We start from the raw sequence: 19,331 nt of genomic DNA, 5'->3' as shown, positions 1-19,331 counted from the left end.
AGGCTGGATGTGGAGATGGAACGCAGAGTTCTCCACGTAGCCTCTTCGGTCTGGAGGCCAGGTAGGCTCTACATGGCCTGTTTGATACTATATTTTATATTCTTCTCAACCTCACTTCTTGCCCACCAAAACATGGATTTGCCTTCTCACAAAGAAGGAAGTCCCCCTGATCCAGTCTGCAGATGTGAACTTGGCACCCAGTTAGCAAATGGGACTCAAGGGAGGCTCAGGGAAGTGTTTTCTGGTTGACAGTGTAAGCCTTGGCCATGATTCTGCCTCTGGGTTCTGAGAGGACGAGGCTCCAGGACAAGGCTACGCACCAGAGCTCTGTGGTCATGTCTTGCAGCCAGAGGCAACACGTTCAAAAAGACAGCAGAAGTCTCAGAATGACAAAATGCAGAGATCGGAAGTGAAATCCCTGAACTGTGGAACCAATCAGGAGCCTCCTCTCTTCTCACTGTGTGAGAAAATCTGTGGCCATCACTGTGTCTTCCATAGTCAGAGGAAAGGACAAAAGCTGGGAGTCACAGCAGCTTCTCAGTGGAGAACCAACAGAAACCTTGAAGATCCTTGAGGCCAGGTGTGGATTGCTTGATACGGGAGAATCCCTGAGCACCTGGACCTACAGGGCCTGAGAGATCCCCTTTGTGTTCCAGGACCAGGTTCTGAATGTGAGACAGGAGAAGCTGTGTTAGGTGACAAGCTTCAGGATCCATGTGGAGACAGGTGGTGGTGAGATGTTGCTGAGCAACAGGCACACCACGCACCCAGAAACTGCACCCTCTCCAATACCCAGGCTAAGTCCTCTGCCACTAGGAGAGGGCAAGGAGCCCATGCAGGCGTGGTCTCCAAAGCTGCAGGGGTATGCAGGCTGGTGTGGCACGTGACTTCCTTGCTGACCTGTGAAACTATGATGGTACCCTCACTTGGACAGTAGCTGGCTCATTGCTTTGGAGGTCATTCTAGAAGTGAACCTGCAATCTCTTGCTCCCCATCATTGTCCTAAAATTTTTTTAGCACCAGCAACTTACTTTTTATAATGCTATTTCCACAACTAGTATTTCAGAGAGACTGATGAGAGCCCCATTGCAAATACTCTGAAGGGGTGGGTGAAGGAGAAAATAAAGATGAAACTTCTCTAAGCACCACAAAGAGCTAAGTGATCTGTGCCCCACCCCCAACACACACACTTGACTTTAGAAATGGTGTGGGCTCAAGAAATGGAGTGTTCGAGTCAGCAGATTCCTTAGTGTGTAGGCTTAACCAGATTGCAGAACTGGGTGGTCTGGGGACTGAGGTTCTGGTTTTCCAGAAAGAATAGAAGTGCAAATGGAGGTGTGTGTGTAGCCACCTTTGTTCCCCAGTCTTGGGAACAAAGACTGAATGAGAGTCTAAGGAGCTTATCTCTATAAATAAAGTCCTTAGATTCTTGTGTTGGTATCTGAGAGTGCCTGGCTGGGCTGATGGCTGCCCTGCCCATCTTCCCTGTTAGGAAGCTCCTCAGATCAAAAAGAACCATAATAATAATAGGAGTTGGAGAGAACAGAGCCAGGCTGTGTGAGTAGAGCATCCAATGGGGGCCATGATCTAACGTGGGGAGTGCCCATGGGCCTGCTCTAAGATGTCTGTGACATTGAACCTGCTGAATTAGGCAGTAAAGGCTCTCTCCTTGTACACAGCAGCATTGACTTCAGCAATAACATGAAAGCACAGTGGAAGGAGAGAAGGGGAAGAGAATATCCCACCAGGTTGGTAAAGCACCAACCCCTGAAGCCAGGTAGCTGTGCGACCTTCTTCTCAGGGTCCCAACTGGGGAGTCCTGGCAGAGCACCCTCTCCACCACTGAGGCTCCAAAGTTCTTGCTTCTAGTGGGCCTCTTTAAATACCAGCAAATAGAACACAGAAGACACTGCTCCAACAGCCCTCAGGACTTAGCCTGGCTTCATCTTCCCAAGGATGGGCCAGACCCCCAGAGGATGTGCACCTGGAGATAAGAGAGATCACCAAGTTCCCCTGAGCCAGCCACTCCCAAAGAAGCCAGCATTCCCAGGATGTTTTTTTGGGGACATTCAAAGGTGACTACAGGCAGGGGACAGGGAAGGTCTTGATATTTTCCTCAACCTGGAATGTTCTCAGTGACTTTTTTGCATGAATTAGCTCTCTTCATTCTCACAGTGACATCATAAATGACTTTAGACTTGGTCACTGTTTTGCAGGTTTGGGCCCATGGCTTCTGTGACGCACCAGGTAAGGAAGGGGTTGGGCCTAGAGTATGTTCAGCTCACTGACTCCATGCCCTCCCCAGGCAGCCACATGACGCCCTAGGCAGGCTCCTTGCCCAGGAGGAGACATGCCAGGGCCTGGGGTTCCAGTGCTCCCTGCTGGGTCTGAGCTTTCCCTCCAACCTTGATTCCCAAAACCAAGATGGAGTTGGAATGAGGAGGATCAGGTGTCTGCTGCCCCTTCTTGGAGGACCAGGAAGCCCCGCATGGAGGTCTCTTTTGCCCTCCTGTCCACAGCCAGAATTTGCCTCACTTCTCTGGGGAGCCGTGATGGTCACCAAGAGGAGTCCAGTGAGACTTTGAGTGGACGCTAATATCTGCAGCAGGAAGAAACACCAAGACAACTCTGTGTCCTGGGTTTTACTGGAGCCTCTCAAGTTAGGAGGATCCTGATTTTGAGAAGGAGCCATAGTACCTGATGTGCAGCTACAGGAATGAGAAGACATTAGAGGCATTCAGCTGCCCCCGGAATGTGGACTATGGCATCTAGTCACATTCCCAAAGCTCCTTGGACTCAAGGGAAATGAGTGCCCTTCAGGAATATCATGATGGCTCAGGTGGCTGAAGGTGTGGACTGAAAGATTGGGGAGTGGAAGGTTCTCTGAGGCCATTTGGTGTATGGATAGCACAGGCAGGAGCCCTAACCTCTCCCAGCATGTCATTGTCTGTGAGATGAAAAAAATGATCTGCATTTTTCTATCTCACAAGATGATGCTGAGAAAAAATAAATGAACATCATCAATGTGACCTCTTTTAGTAGAAAAAGCTAAGCTGAAAAAAATGAATGCAAGCTGTTTTCCTACAAATATAAGCCTCCACTTTCTGTGTTACTGAAGACAGAGAAACGGTGAGGATTTTATTTTCTAAATTTGGAATTGAATTCTTTTTTTTTTCTGCTGCAAGAATTTATTGTCATGATATAATTTATAACAATCTTTTTTTTATTGGTTGTTCAAAACATTACAAAGCTCATGACATATCATCTTTCATACATTTGATTTAATTGGGTTATGAACTCCCATTTTTACCCCAAATACAAATTGCAGAATCACATCAGTTACACATTCACATTTTTACATAATGCCATATTAGTGTCTGTTGTATTCTGCTACCTTTCCTATCCCCTGCTATCCCCCCTCCCCTCCCCTCCCATCTTCCCTCTCTACCTCATCTGAGTTGTTCAATTCTCTCTCTTGTCCCCCCCCTTTCCCCTCACAACCTCTTATATGTAATTTTGTGTAACATTGAGGGAATTGAATTCTTTAACTGTATTGGACATGGGCAGTGGTTAAGAACATGAAAAAAATGATTTCTTGCTGAAAATATGAAATTATCAGATCTTGTATCTTTCCTCATGCACCTGTGGTAAGAATTTTCTAGCTAATACTGATGGAATGATATTTTGGAAATTGAGCAACAGATATTCTCAATAAAACTATAAATTCTCACTGTAAAGTGTTAGTCTACAATTGAGTTGTTTTCTAATGTCTGTTTAATATGTGCAGCTTTAACGCAATATGTCCTCTAGAACTAAATTAAAAATAGAAAGACGAATTGATAGTTTTAGGCCATAAAACCCCCTTTCCTGCTGTGCTTTCCTGGGGCCCTCAGATCTGTCATAGGGACTGCCCACCTCTATGCATGAACGTGGAGGCCATACTTGGAGGGTTATGGGGTAGAGGGGATGATGGAACCATCTTCTCAACAGCTTTCCTATCTTTGCATCACTCTCTGAGCACAGATTAATTTTTAAATTTATGATTCTTTATTCTGAATATCCAGCACCAAGATCTGCATCATTTTTGTAATAATCTTTACTGATAAATCAACCAAGATCTCTTTTAAAGCATACACACAGTTACTACTCTTTAAAATCAATTTATTCTTTAAGTCAAAGAAAAAAATGCTGTAAGTTGTCCTTTTTAGGAATGCTTTAATTGGAAGGTGAAATCAAGCAATTATTGAAAGTTTTAAAAATCATTTCAGCAAACGTTTTCTTTTGAAAGTGAATTAGGAAATATTTTGGTGAAAACATTAATTACAGTGTTTTAAGTGATTATGATAAAATTGCAATTAAAAATAAAACGTGCTTATAATTTAGAGGTTCATTTTTCTTATACCTATTTTACCTCTGGTGCTTTTTATTTAGTGGCACCTTAATGAGCAGAGACAAGAGTTCTTGGTGTCACTTTAGAATGTCCTCCATCTGTCTAGCTCCATCTTCTCCGAAAAGACAGTGAATTTCCAGTGTGGCTGGTCCACAGCAAGTGACAGGCATATGCTGCTTCTCCCTCCTCACTCTCTTCTCAAGTCTCCACCAGAGATAAGAGAATGGTTCCCTGGGAGGTTCTTCAAGTTCCTAAAGAGATGAGTTCCCAGAGACCTTTAAGACCCTGGCTAATGGAGAGAGCTTGTCCCTCTCAGTCTTCATGTCCCAAAGGTGATCAGCAGAGGGCATGCGCAGCCAAGATGGCACCCGACATGTCTCCCTGCCTCTTCCCCAGTCTGCCCCCAATGCATGGGGAACACTTCTTCTCAGATGCTCTTTAAATGTCCATCACAGGTCCCTGTGCCATTTGCTCGGCAGCAAGTTCATCTGTGCAATTGACTGTCTACCATAGACCATGACAGAGAATTGTATTTTTCCATTTTTATGAAAGCAGGCAGCTTTTGACACTTAGAAATTCCATTTCAGCTACTGTAAGTAGGCACCAAATTGCTGTCTACTTACTGTAATTATGGACAATTCTAAAACTTTCACACATTTTCAGAGTTTTAGTGAATCACTTTAAGAAGATATCAGGGGCATTGTGTCTCTCTAGTGGGATAGGATTGTAATGCATTTACCCCAACAATCTTCAGCCAGCACTGTGTGGCTTTATCTGCATTGAATTTCTAATGTATCATAGTTCAAATGATATCTTGTGTGATGGCTGATTAGTTGCCCTTGGAAATGACTTAGATGCATGGCCTAATTTTTCAAAAAGCTTTAAGAAGGGTCACAGAAAAATTCAGTTGTAGGACACGAAATAAACTATGTGTATTCTCCTGCCCTTTTTAAACTGTAATGTTTATTTGTCATGTTAATGGGATGTAGATCATTATTAATGACAGTCCAGTGTATCTCAAGTATGGATTAAGGTTACAGAGCACTGGGGCTTATTTTTTCTAATTATATACACTTAAAGAATGTTTGGGAATTAACATTCCTGTGATAAAAATTTGCAAATGTGAAGAAGAGTTATCACAACAAATATTTTGTTTTTTTTTCTTTTAATTTTGTTCAATTTAGTAAGTAACACTTAGACATTTATGATCCAAAGGATTTTTCTGTAACTGTCTTGTCATTGGATGAAATGGTGGTATCTGTTCAACCAAACCTACAGTCCCAAGGCCAGTTGTGGTTGCAGAGGGCAAAAGACAAGGGCCCCTGATCAAATTGGAGATAATGATCAGCGAGCCTTGACAGAAGACCAAGAGGAAGAGTGTTCTTGCTGTGGGTAAAGGATGCACCGGGCATCGAGGAGGAGCACCGAGGAGGCAGCAATGACATCAAGGGCATGAACCAGGAATACAAAGATCACCTAAGCAACTCCATAGAGCGGGAAGGGAGCCAGGAGCAAGCGGTCCAGGAGTGGCTCCAGTGTGGGGGCCCTGCTGGCCCAGAGGACAGGACCAACAGGTGCCAGGTTTCTGTTCTCATGACTAAAAGGCTCAGGGATCACTCTAGTTAAACTGGGCTAACTGGGCTGCACAAAATAACCACACAAGAGACACAAATACCTTTTTCTTTGGGGTTGCTGTGACGGCTCCTCTGACCATAAAGGTCCCCAGAAAGAGAGAGAGAGAGAGCACAAGCTGACCCCTTTTATTGAGGAGAAGCTATTCAAATGAGGCAAGGGGTCAGGTTTCAGGGGGCTGAGTCTATCTTCATGATGTCCACTGTCAGCAGGTTGACTGACACCTGGGTAGGCCACTCCCAAGGGCACAGTAAGAGGAGGGGATACACACAAGGCACTTCCATGGAAGATTCTATCCTAAACAGGGCAAGGGGTTATATTACAAAGGAACAGGTGAGCATAGCTTCACCCAGGGGGCTGTAGCAAGACACACCCATTTCTGTGACTGAGCGCCTCAGCACCCAGCTGGGGAGTGTAACTCAGTCACCCATAAGGTTGGCCTCCCACATATTCCCCCTTTCTTAATATAAAAAAAGAATGTAACTGGGAAATTTTCTTTCAGTCACTTGGCTCTTGGTCCAAGGTCATCACAATCTGCTATTGAAACACAAAAAGAATTAGTAGAAAACATATTATCTTCATAACAGTCAACACAATAATCTGAATTATTATTACCTTGCCAAACACTCATCAGAAGATTTTTAATCTTTTCCCAATTTTATTGGGACGCATTGTTTTGGCCATAGTAACAGACATTTTCATTGCCATGGCATTTAGGCCTCTCCATAAACCATAGAGCAAAGGGCTCACTCACATTATTCATTACATTGTCTTTTAGAACATCATTACTTAGTTCTCATCCTTCCATCAACACTTATCTGACCATGAAGGAAGTTGGATGTAATTTAAGTAAAACATTAAGAAAATCCATACATTGTAAGTTTTAAGACATAGCCACAAAGGCCAAAATTGAATAAGCAAGGAATAATATTTAAAGTAGTCACTTTAAGGATTATGAGACCAGCAGTTTGTCTAGGTCTGGTTAATAGACATACACCTGTTTCAAAGCCTGAATACTAACTTCAGCATATTATAGTTTTGAAATATTAGCTGGCAATAATTAATGAGGCAATAAGTTGTATTCTTATAGGCTACAGGATATTTATCATTTTTTCTCTTCACTCACATATTTAAGGAGTTAATTAGGTCTGTCAGTAATACAAATACCCTTGGAAAAATTTATTTTAATAATCTTTCCAACAATTGTCCATCAAGGTAAATGTAGTCTTAGTCACTAAAGTCCAGCATAATTGGCTGGCTTGGGTTTTTTATCTGCTGTCTAGCATAAATTTCTGTCACTGGTGTGGTCAATTTGTTGCCCAGCTATTTGGCTACCTCAGTCACGGGAGCTGGTAATAATTGGCTGGTGACAAACCTCAAGTCAGTGTCCAGTAGCTCAGTTTCTTTTTGGAATGACACAACTGTTATAGGGTTTGAGTGGGGCGTGCCTGTCAATCTACATAAGCAAGATAATATCCATAAGCCAATCATCTTCTGCCTAATGTAACCATACTGTGAGGAAACTCTATATGCTTGTAGCTGTTAGTTGCAACTGAAGGCTGTTCTAACATTTTCTCCTCTTCTATTAAATTTATTGTCAAAGGAGAACCCTGATGAGAAAAGAAAGGAAAAGGAAAAACATAGAAAAAAATGGGAACCAAGAAAGAGAAAAGCATCCAGACATGGCCCATTCCTGTAGCTGCATTTGCCTCCTGTTGTGGTGAGTAGGTCTCTGTCACTAGGGTTCTGATCTGAGCTGGATGTGGGGAGCAAAGCAGCCATGGGGCAGGAGACCTCTCTCAGAAGGGGAGAAGAATTAGGCCTTTGCACCAGTGGGGGGGTGAGGTTCTTTGCCTCACCTCTGTTGGCCCCCAGATTTTCTCCTGATGGCCTCTCTGTGACTGTGCCTGTCTTAGATTGTTCCTCCCTTGAGGAATCTTACCCGTCATTGGCTAACCAGCCATCCTCCAGGGCCAAACAGGGTGATGTGGAGTGTGCATGGCATCGTCCCCAAGAGGGCTCTCTGTCTCCTTGATAGATAATGCCCCCGTGGCCTCCACACCAGCATTTACCCTAGGATCAGCAAACTCAGGTTTCTTCTCCATGGAGGGCTCAGCTCACAGCACTGGGCTAGTGGGGATGCATTCAGGAAGGAAGGAGACAGGCCATAGACAGACAAACAGTAATATAGTGACAAAGCTGAGAGAGACAGATGAAGAGGAGATCCCTCATACAGAACTGGCCCTTAGTTGGTGTTACATCTGGTCCATAGCCGCCATCCTTACAGATGCGGAACAATCCATTATTTCAACACTGTCTTTTTCTCAAAAGATACTTTCAGACAGTCTGTTTACCATAGAATCAATATATAGGTATAACTGACCATTACAGTCAGGACAATTAATCTAGTTTCATGGGTGGACTTTCCAGTCCACACTGCAAGACACATTAAAGGTGGACCTGGGAAATGGGTCCATACAAGTCTTTTCATAATTTTTATTTACCTGACAAGCTCATGAAGCTGCATGGCTATAAACTCTGTAGCTGGAAATTTACCTTCCTGTGCCAGGTTTCTTAGTCATTATAATGATGAATGGTTTAAACTCTCCTTTGATATCTGATTTAATTTACTGAATCATGTTCAGTAACATTAAGACTCTCAATATTACAATTTAAGAAAAAACATTTAAAGTATTTTGTAAAATCTAGTGTCTCTCTGGGATCCTGTATTCCCCCTTTTCCTTATTTAATAAAATTGATTAAAGGCTTGGCATAAGTTATAGTATTATTAGCTTAAGTTATAGATAATAGTACAAGTATTTAAATAACTAAGAATAGATTTACCTTTTATTGATTATTAAAATTTTTTAATATAGACTAGTCGATCCATTCTAACAATTTAGAAAGAATCCTCAATCTTTTTGAGAGAAGGTCTCAAAATCTCTATATTTTAGAATATTATCCTTTAAATAGGTATCTCTTAATTTCCTTTAAAAATATGATTAAGGTTATTTTTTTTTTGTGTAGGGAGCAGTGTATAAATCTTACTGTATTTTTTATGGACAATAGATCTAGTCAGAGAACTTACATAATATCAATGAATTTTTTTAAGTTTGTAACGTTTATTGTTTAAATTTAATATATAACTTTAATTTGGAGAAACTTAGTCTTAATAAAATGTTGTGGGTTTTTATTTTATAATTATCTAACAAACAAAATATGTAAAAATTAGTATCTCAGTGTCTTAGAATCAATCAATTTTAGTCTCTAAGGACAATTGTTAAGATCAGGATTTAAATTAGTAGTTTAATATACTTAATGTTTAATCAATAATGTGAATTTATGTACCAAAATTAATCTTTGTCTTAAACAGTAAGAATTATTAGGCAATAAGGATCTTTTTTTAAAGAAATAAACTTACATTTTAATAGGTGCTTATCATGTCAAAATATGGACAAAATCTTAGCTCACATTAGTATAATTAAATTAGGAAAATAGCCTGAAATACCCTTAAATTAATTAGAGTCAGTTTAGTATATATAAATCTCTTTTTTAATCATTGTAACTTTTTACATCATCTGTTTAGATAATAATATAAAAATCTTTTTTACTTAGGAAAATACTTTTATCATTGAAATATGAATATAAAGACCTTGTTTTACCCAAAGATGATTTCTTTCTTCTTTTTAGGATCCATGTATGCTTTTTTTTGTTGAATCATCTTTTTCTTTTAGAAAAAATTTTTTGGTTATACTTTGGAACAATTTCTGAAAACCTTAGAATCTATAAACAAATTATTGTACTTTGATAAGAAATATCAATGAAAATATAGTTAAAATCTTTTTATATATTTTGTAGACATAATTATAATTATTTATCATCTTATGAGTTTGAACAGTAACTTTGAGAATTAGAAACTACTTGAAGATTGTATTTTCACTTAAAAGCAAATTTATAGTAAATACATTTATCTCAAATATCTGTAACTGAAGGGGCAGAGTATGTGATAAATGTAGATATAAAACATAAATTATGGGTTTTCTGTTGAAGAAAAACAATTAGGCAAATATATATTAACTAATCAATTAGGCATGTGCTAATTATTTTATAGATTAACAAATATAGGTTATCTAAATATCTAAGAAAGTATATATTAAGAATAAGAACATAACTTATAATTGTATTAACTTTATGTAACCACGTGGTCTTAAAATATTTGGATCCATTTTAATTTATTTTTAACTAGGAGTGCACTCTTCTATGTGACGTCACTTAATGTAACTGAAATAAGATCCTTGAGTATACATTTTTATTTTTTTTATAGTTAGGAATGAGAATAAGGATTTTTTGGTCATCACAGGAACATTGCCGGCTTTGTTCCTGTGGCGAGCAAATGCATCCTCATAACCTCCAAAATTAAAAGTAAAATATAAAGAAGCATGTTTGATATCTCTCATCAATAGAACATTATTTAGTAACACAACTATAGAGAAAAGTCAGGTTATTTAACTCAGAACTAACTTAAATTTAGGGCTGCAACATAGAAACCTGTGGAATTAAATTTTAATACAGGCTTTGAACAGCTCTGGTAGAAATCTGAAACACAGTAGTACAGGTTAGTGGCTGGAAGGCGGGACTAGAAGTCCTGTCTGAGTGACTGTGGAAGAACCAATCGGAAGCCCGTGAAAGTGTGGGAGGTGACACTAGGAAGCCTGCTCTTCTTGCCAGGCACCCCAAGGTTACCATGGTGATGCAAACAACATGGAGTCTGCTGCCCATTGTCAGGGCAAAAGTTCCCCAAGTTTTCCTAGCCAATTGCATTTTGTTTGATTTTGTCTGCGTTTACCCCGCCTGGCCAAGATCCTATTGCGGTTGCAGCTTATTCTGTCTCTGCGACCTGTGGTTGCAGCTCGTGTACATCCTGCACTTTTTTTCTGTGGCACATGGGTGCTCCAAAGGTTTTTTAGCAGCAAACACTAGCATTACCATCAGATCTTAAGTTAGTCTGTATTTGGAATTTAGGTCAAGTAATTCAAGGGTTAAAAGCACTGCTGGCCACAGGGGCTAGGACCCCATAGGGAGCAACAAGCAGCAGCAGTTAGTCTCTTGTCCCCAGCAACTGAGTTACAGCCATTCTGATTCAGAGGACAATCATGTAGTAAAAAGGTCCATACATACTTTCTGAGTATTGACAAAAACAATAGAAAATTGAAACTTATTTCTCTCCAGGTAAACATCACATTTTCTCGCCCTTTTTCTCACTCTCCTAGCGCAAACTTCTAGAACACAAAGGCCAAAAAAATCTCCCTTTTTTTTTTTTTTTTTTTAGCTCTCTCTCTTTTTTTTTTATGTGACACTAAGGATGGAACTCAGGTTCCGCCCATGCTAGGCAAGCACTCTACCGCTGAACAACAATCCTAGCCCCCAAAAAATCTTTTATAAAGATTTATAAAAACAATTTTTAAAAATCCACAAAAGCACGCTTTCCATGGAGAGGACTCAACTCAACAACATAGCCCATCAATCATCTTAATAACTATATTTATTTAGAGTCTCTACAATTATACCCCAATATTAAAAATTTTAACGTCACAGATTTTCCTTTTGTCTAATTCACTTACTTCCTACAATTCTGCCCACAATACTCTGCAATCCTAAGCATGCTTAACTTCTGGAGAGAACTTTCAACTTCACTAACTTTCTTTAATATTTAAATTGGAGTCCCCTTAGGAGCCAGTATTTGTCCCTTTTGTTCCAAAGATGCAGACCTTTCAGCCCACATTGGACGCCAATTACCAGGTTTCTGTTCTCTCCACTAAAAGGCTCAGGGGTCACTCTAGTTAAACTGGGCTAACTGGGCTGCACAAAATAACCACACAAGAGACACAAATACCTTTTTCTTTGGGGTTGCTGTGACGGCTCCTCTGACCATAGAAAGAGAGAGAGAGAGAGCACAAGCTGACCCCTTTTATTGAGGAGAAGCTATTCAAATGAGGCAAGGGGTCAGGTTTCAGGGGGCTGAGTCTATCTTCATGATGTCCACTGTCAGCAGGTTGACTGACACCTGGGTAGGCCACACCCAAGGGCACAGTAAGAGGAGGGGACACACACAAGGCACTTCCATGGAAGATTCCATCCTAAACAGGGCAAGGGGTTATATTACAAAGGAACAGGTGAGCATAGCTTCACCCAGGGGGCTGTAGCAAGACACACCCATTTCTGTGACTGAGTGCCTCAGCACCCAGCTGGGGAGTGTAACTCAGTCACCCATAAGGTTGGCCTCCCACAAACAGGAGCGCAGCCCTGCTACTGCCTGCGGAGGGGAAGGACAAGAAGCTACTCAAGAGTGGTGGTGCAGATGCCTTCACCAGCTTCCCCACCCACGGGAAGTTTCTAGAATCCAGTAGCCCTGGTGACCTTACAGTGGCCTCAAGGGGCTTGACGGACTTGGAGATCAGCAGTATGCCCTGCTCTGCATCTTCTGCCTGGCCATCCTGGTCTTCCTGATCAACTGCATGGCGTTTGCCTCAGAGTACAGACACAAAAGGCTTGTGGTGAGCGAGCAGGGAAACATCCCCCACTCCTGTCGCGACCCCTCGCCGGCAAGGGAAACACCACACAGGATTCTTCTTTCAGCAGTTTACTCAGGACCTTTGAATCATGATGAGAAAACAGGAATGAGAGCGAGCGGTCGGTCTGCCCTAGTTTAAGTACCCAGCCGCCAATGAACTAGCACCACGTGGAAAAGTCTAATAGGTACAGCGCAGCGGAAGCAGGCCAGAGCCAAGCCCCACAGCCTTACAAGGAGTTGTTTACTTCTAACAACTCTAACCCCTAACGAAGTGGAAGCAGAGACCAGCGCCATATTCAGGGTGCAGTCGCCGGCTCCCAACAGTTCCCCCTTTTTGTTTTACAAGCAACAGGTAAAAGTAGAGGTCCTATCTCCATTGTGCAAAAGTGGCCGTAAATAATGGCACACTCCTGAGGGGCGCCTCCCCAGGCGAGTCACCATTCCAACCGATCCCTTTTTCATGGAGGTGGGGCGTCGACATCAAACCCACATGCAATAGGACATGCTTTTCTTGGGACTCAAACCTAGAGCTCCCAAATGCAGTGCCTTGCCTTGCACCCTGTGCTGTGTCGATCACTTGAGCATGGTGAGCCATGCTTGAGGGGACTGTCCTGCCTCTAAAGCGGCAAAGGCTTGTACAAGCATAAGATTCTGCACCCGCTGCCGCTTGCGCATACGAACCAGACACCACAGGCACAATCCAATGGCAAGTACCAGGACCACAGCCAACGCACCCATGCCTGCCCATTGCTTCAAGAAACTAAAAGACTTAGACAACCATGATATTACATCTTTCACAGGAGCAATATGGACTCGTGTCTTATTTACTCTAACAATTTCTTGTAGTCCATCCATGGGCAATAAACACCCATGAGTGAGTACTTGACTCAAAATGTCCACTTGGTCTTGTAGTAGATCTACCCACTGGTTGAGAAGCACAATGCCATGATATAGATGTTGATTCATCATAGTCTGAGTCTCCATGGCTGTTGCAGCAGTACCCGCAAGCTTGTTCACAGCATCAGCAGTACGCACAGCAGTGGCGAGAGCCGCGGCGGCAGTGGCCGCCGCAACAGCAGAAGCTGCGATGGCTGCCACAATGGCTGCAGTTATACCAAAGTCTCTTTTGTTTCTTTGAAATAATACAGGCAAATTATCATCATCAATAGACACAGGTAAAGGCAAGTAGGAGGGCACACGTACTACCACAACAGAGTCCTCCAAAGAGGCATTCCAGCATTGTATAAGTACTACGGGGCAACAACGCCGGTTGTTGAGGAATAGAAGTATTGGCTCTCAATACCTTAGCAGGAAAAACACCATTGATTACAGTAGCATTACCATTTGAGTCCCGGGAACCATCACTATCAAACCAGCCCGAAGATTGATTGGTTAACATAATACAAGGTATGGAATCAGAGCAATCAACATGTACAGAGAAACACAATGTGTCAAATAATGAAACAGTAGAAGAGTTATCAATAGTTGCTACAGTATCCATAGGCAAGTTCTGCCAATTCATGGTGGCAGAGCCATTAGTAGTGAAGAAAAATAGAAGTACACCAGCCTGAGAAGTAACGGGCAATGGATATGGCCACGTCTTTACCACCGCCCAGAGGAGTCGTTCTGCAGTCCAGACAACCTCATGTCTGATCACCATCAGGAGAAGCATCAAGCACCTCATCTTGTTCATCTTCATTCTTCCTTCCTGATGGGGCTTGAAGAACTTTCTGCACGAGGCGCTCTGGCACCCACAACGGTTCCGTTCAGTCCTGTGGGAAAACACAGACAGAACCTCGTGCCCATTGCCAGCACGGGATCAGGCCCATACCATTGTCCAGAAAGTACATCTTTCCACTTAACATGCCCAAAGTTCGGGGCAGAGGGCGAACAGTGCCTAGTCGCAGCAGAGCGCCCTTGGATGTCCAGATTCAAAAAATTAATAGTGAATAGAGCCAAGGAGAGGCGTTCTTTCGGGGTGTGGCCTAAGCCAATTCCCCGTTTTTGTTTTATTAACATCTCTTTTAGAGTCTTATGAGCACGCTCTACAATACCCTGACCTTGTGGATTGTAGGGTAATCCATGGACAAGCTGGATACCCATCTGGTTGCAAAAGGAAGAAAATTGTCGTCCAGTATACGCTGGACCATTGTCCATCTTAATGGTCTGTGGTAATCCCCAGGCTGCCCAGGCTTCCAAGCAATGCGTGATAACATTTCCAGCCTTTTCACCAGACAAAGCAGAAGCATGGATAATGCCAGAACAAGTATCTACAGACACATGGACATATTTAAGTTTGCCAAAGTCGGGAACATGAGTGACATCCATTTGCCATATAGTTAAAGGCCACAAACCACGAGGATTTACGCCCACAGAAGAGGAATGATGTAAAATGATACAATTAGGACAATCCAAAACAATCTGCCGAGCATCAGCACGGGAGATAGTAAAGCGCTTCTGAAGTGCTCGTGCATTAATATGAAATTTACTATGAAAGTTTCTAGCTTGATCTAAGGAGGAAATAGGGAACACCCAAGAAGGACGAGTAGCAAAATCAGCTTGGGCATTGCCAGCAGAAAGAGCACCCGGTAAACCTGTGTGGGCTCGAATATGCAAGGGGTAAAAACAGGCGGAGCGATTCCAAATCAATGTTTGAAGATGGAGAAAAAGGGAAGACATTACTCCTGATGTGTGTATGGGACCCACTGCTTCCAACACCTTTAAAGCTTGAACTACATAAACAGAATCTGAGATTAAATTAAAAGGAAATGGACATTGTTCAAATACTTTTATGACAATTTGCAGCTCCACCCATTGTGGATTGCCAGGAGCAAACTGATGTTGGATAGGAGGTTGATCATTTACCACATAGGCTCCAATACCAGTTTTAGATCCATCTGTAAAGATATTTGCAGCTCCTGGGATAGGCGTAGAAGAAGTGATTTTTGGGAAAATGATAGGATGTTCCTTAACAAATGTAATAAGAGAGTGTGAAGGATAGTGATTATCTATTTCTCCTGGAAAACAGCATCGTAATATAGCCCAATTATCCAGGTTAGCACACAAAACTTGAATTTGTTGACACGTATAAGGGACAATCACAGACATTGGAGGAAAACCAAAAAATTGTATACTTTGTTGTATCCCTAACATAGCTAAAGAAGCAACTGCATCAGGATAATACTCAAGGGATTTTCCAGGGGATATACGTGGATGTATCCACAACAAAGGACCATCTTGCCACAAAACTCCAGTAGGTTGCCGTACAGTGGCGAGCACAAATAATTGAAGAGACTTATCCTCTTGAAGCCTGCAAAGGCTGGCATGTTGTATAGCCTCTTCCACTTTAAGCAACGCTGACCTGGCTTCCTCAGTAAGATGTCGAGGGGAAGTAAGATCTGAATCACCTTTAAGAATTTCATACAAGGGTTTTAATTCAACATTGGGAATATGTAAGTAACCCCTAATCCAATTTATGTCACCCAATAATTTTTGAAAATCACCTAATGTATGCAAATTATCAGTCCTAAGAATTACCTTTTTGGGGTGAAATAGCCCCACAAGAGATACCAGCACCAAGACAATCAACAGAGTCTCCTGTCTGCACTCCATCAGGTGAAATAAGCAAACCCTTTAATTGTAGTAAATGTACCAAATCAGCGTAAGCCCCTCCACCTGAGTAAGAGTGAAAGCAGCATCTACACCATAAGTGCGAACAGATTCTGCCAAGGTTTTAACTATTTTAAAATCTAAAGGCTCATGGTATCTTCCCCTATTAGCATCCTGAAAAACCGGGTACGCTAGTCCCATGTCTGTATTAACTGTTCTCCAAACCTGTGCATGAAAAGTTCTCCCGGAGCTTTGGACTCCCCTCACATATGAGGGCGATGCAACAGGCACTGCATCTTCTTCTAAATTCTCAACCTCCTCCTCAGAATTAGATTTATCAAAATTAGATTTATCCCCCTTCTCACAGGAGGCTTTCATGCTTTGTGTCTCCCTTTTTTTCCTTTTCATTTTTATCTTACGTAGTTGCTGTAACAATATATCAAGGTCCTCAGAACTCTGAGCCACTTGTGTCCTCGGGTGTTTTTAGTTCTGTCAAGTCAGGATAGAGCCTTCTCCTATTTTTATTTTCAGGCTCTTTTGCCTTTTCACCACTCTTACTCTTAATACTCTCTGCCACTTCGCTATATGACCCCTCAGACTTTTCCTCATGTAGTTGTTCAAGAACGGCCTGACCCTCACCCACAGCTTCCTGGCATTTACCGTCTGCTATACATTCTCTAACCAATTTCCAAAGTGGTATAACGCCATCCTCTAAAGTACCTTGCTCATAAGCGAAATCCAGATCTTTCCCTAATTTGTCCCAGCTGGGAATCGTAAGACTCCCTGAAAAAGCAAACCAAGGAGCCGCTATATCAGCTTCTCTTAAAAACATCTGCAAAGTACTCTGCTCCACCTTAAGTCCTTTTGAACATAGCAGCCCATCCAGGGCCAACAAAATTGGGCTTGAAGAGGTAACACCCATAATGTTTTCAAAACTATAAAGAAAGTGAAAGTACAAAAGCCCCGCTCTCTCTTTATCTACAGAGGAGCATCCCGTTCTATTATTTTCCCCGCTCTCTCTTTATCTACAGAGGAGCGTTCCGCTATTTGCTTGCAGATTCCCACTTACCTGGGAACTTACCGGTGCACCACCCAGACTGCTGAAAGTTCTGGATCCTGGGTTCCAGGAGTATTCTTCCCCTCTCGGGCCACCAACTGTCGCGACCCCTCACGCCGGCAAGGGAAACACGACACAGGATTCTTCTTTCAGCAGTTTACTCAGGACCTTTGAATCATGATGAGAAAACAGGAACAAGAGAGCGAGCGGTCGGTCTGCCCTAGCTTAAGTACCCAGCCCCGCCAATGAACTAGCACCACGTGGAAAAGTCTAATAGGTACAGCGCAGCGGAAGCAGGCCAGAGCCCAGCCCCACAGCCTTACAAGGAGTTGTTTACTTCTAACAACTCTAACCACTAACGAAGCGGAAGCAGAGACCAGCGCCATATTCAGGGTGCAGTCGCCGGCTCCCAACACACTCCCATGACTGGGTCTGGCTTGGAAATGAGGTGGAGCTTTTGGAGAACCCAGTGGACATCACACTCCCCTCGGAGGAGTGCATGACCATGATAGACAGGGGGCTGCAGTTCGAGGAGAGGAACCTGCTGAATGGAGGTTCCCAGAAGCCCTTCCACAGTCAGCTGCTCAGACCTTCTGACTATGTCTATGAGAAAGAGATGAAAAATGAACCTGTAAACTCTTCTGGCCCAAAGAGGAAGAGGGTCAAGTTTAATTCCTACACCACCATCCTCCCCGAGGATGGGGGCCCGTACACCAACTCCATCAAGTGGGTCTGCTAGGACATGGGGCTGGGGACTCCCAGGACTTGAAATACTGTGTTATATTTGAATTCACTGCTGTGACTTCTGTTTTTCAAACAGCTGGAGCCATGAGCTTGTTCAGCAACAGAGGGTGATTTAATAAGGATTTATTTGTTGAAGCCTGGTGTGTGGGGGCAGGGAGGCAGGGGGCAGGGTCCTCTTCTAAGCACATGGAAGTGGCCTGAAGAGTTAGTGCAGCTTGTGTGTAAGCCAGGATGAGCACCTGGCATGGCCCCTGTAGTATTGTTGCAGCACTGGGTCAGCAGTCGCACACCACCTGGTACTCCCTCATTACCAGTGTGCCGAGTTCTCCACCAAGGACTTTATCCGCCAACTCAAGACAAACAAATGTTTAGAATTGGGAGGAGTCTGATGGTTAATTTTTCTATAGTTTGACATCAGTCAGGTGCATGGACAAGTCTTACTCTGGGCCTGAGAACTCTTCTGTGACAGGTGAGTGAATGTGGCCACCCTTTTTGGTGATGTGCTCTACCCACTGTTTTTATGCACATTTATACCAACGCCTGTTGTTTGTTTTTGGGGAGAGTTGTTTATCGTTTTATTTTTGACTTCTGGGAGGCTTTTTGAAACATACATGGTTTCTCTCATTTAACTGACATTTGCTTGGATGAGACAGGAGTTGGGCTCCCTGGAACCAGCCTTGCCACATCCAGATTGAATTCCCGGCCCTTCTCTGCTTCACACTACTGTTTATGGATACAAAGTAACTGAATCCTCATTTTCTGTAGCCCTTGTTTTCTCATTGACACATCTTAAATCAACATTGCATGGCAGATTTTTTAAAAAAAATATTAACATTCAGTGAAAAAGATTCACATGAATTTTGCAAAAATTGGGGAATATCTGTGAACCACAAAAAATTTTTGTTTTAATTACACAGTAGCTGAAAATCCATGTGGGACATTGTAGAGCCCACGCCTAAGGGAAAAGGGCCCACTTAAAACACCTAGTCACATAAATATTTTGTGGAAAAATTTCACTCACTAGACTCAAATATGAAACAGGTGTGGACATTCACGAAAAGAAGATTCCTTAAAAACAGATATAGACTAAACTGCCATTTTACTCAAGAAGAATAGAGAAAGCACAGATGAGATTCTGTTTAGCAGGATGGAAATCCATCTATTCAGTGACCAGGAAAACATTCGCATCTGTGCTTCTGGCCAAGAGAAAACATCACAGAATGTGTCCTGAGGTAGGAAAGCAATGAGCACACTCAATACAGTGATGAAAATAAATGGCCACTCTAAACCTCAAGATTCAGTTATCAAGAAGAAGGGGAGGAAGAAAA

General features: G+C 42.4%; 1 pseudogene; it reads left to right on the top strand.

Moving 5' to 3' along the window:
• The first annotated feature begins 2,830 nt into the window (after positions 1-2,830).
• On the top strand, positions 2,831-17,998 carry LOC144253756 (transmembrane protein 132B-like; annotated as a pseudogene).
• The last annotated feature ends 1,333 nt before the right edge of the window (positions 17,999-19,331 follow it).

Source organism: Urocitellus parryii, chromosome 3, assembly GCF_045843805.1.
Source record: "Urocitellus parryii isolate mUroPar1 chromosome 3, mUroPar1.hap1, whole genome shotgun sequence".
Taxonomy (NCBI): Eukaryota; Metazoa; Chordata; class Mammalia; order Rodentia; family Sciuridae; genus Urocitellus; species Urocitellus parryii.
The sequence above is the reverse complement of the archived record's forward strand: the minus strand, read 5'-3'. Positions and strand labels throughout refer to the sequence as shown.